General features: G+C 41.6%; 1 long non-coding RNA gene across 1 annotated transcript; it reads left to right on the forward strand.

Annotated features, from left to right (window-relative positions):
• Positions 1-412: 412 nt before the first annotated feature.
• LOC119344013 lies at positions 413-899 on the forward strand. Its single transcript, XR_005166397.1, has 2 exons — positions 413-473; positions 556-899. It is a non-coding gene; the product is annotated as an uncharacterized LOC119344013 (long non-coding RNA).
• The last annotated feature ends 13 nt before the right edge of the window (positions 900-912 follow it).

The raw sequence follows: 912 nt of genomic DNA on the forward strand, positions 1-912 counted from the left end.
AAGTTAGGGAGTCAGCAGGTAAGGAGAGGAAGAGAAACAAAAGGAGTCCATGTGGGAGAGGGTGAGGTTTACTTAATCAAACGGCTACATAGATAGCTTGAAGGTAGACCGGATAGATGTTATTCCGACAAATTCTCTAGGATTAACGCGAGTCCTCGAAAGGAGCCTCTAGTTAGTACTCCTTCCATTCCAAAATAGATGACTCAACTTTGTATAAAGTTAGTACAAAGTTGAGTCATCTATTTTGGAACTGAGGGAGTAACTCTTAAGATAGCGGTGCTATATTACTGTGTTGCAACTTAGCAATAAATCAATTTTAATCGACTGCCTTGACTCTTGTTGGATCTGTCAGACATCGAATGCTTCCAGGCCTGGTTGTGACCATCTGTCTGAGAACTGGTTGTTTACACCCGCGGAGCTAAATAGTTCTCACTACATGTCAGTTTGTATAGAGGACAGCTCCAGAAGTCAAGGTCTGTATATATTTCCAGCTTGGGTAATAACTGTTTGCTTACCTTGTCCTTTCAGTTGCTTCATTGTTGCTGTATATGTCAGGTCCTGAAGACAGTCCAGCATCAGTAGGATTGAAAGTATGGAAGACCGTGCCATTTGTTGAAGATACACTCGTCTCTGGAACAGAAGCTGTAAAACTTATTGCCTGACTACTGAAACATTGTTGTGAAACACACTTGGTCCAGCACCAATAGGTTTTGGTCTCTGCCCACTGAAACGTCATTTTTCCTGTGTTGGCTCTCTTCTCTTGGTGGAAACATTGTTGGTCTGAGCTGCCATTCAATGGCTGGCATTACATTACCGTATGTATCTTCAGAGTTTGTTTGCACAACAATGGCTGGTATTTTTATCAAGGAAAGCACACTCTTAATCTATCTAGAATGTTATATGGGATGCAAT

This window comes from Triticum dicoccoides, unplaced genomic scaffold (assembly GCF_002162155.2).
Source record: "Triticum dicoccoides isolate Atlit2015 ecotype Zavitan unplaced genomic scaffold, WEW_v2.0 scaffold150548, whole genome shotgun sequence".
NCBI lineage: Eukaryota > Viridiplantae > Streptophyta > Magnoliopsida > Poales > Poaceae > Triticum > Triticum dicoccoides.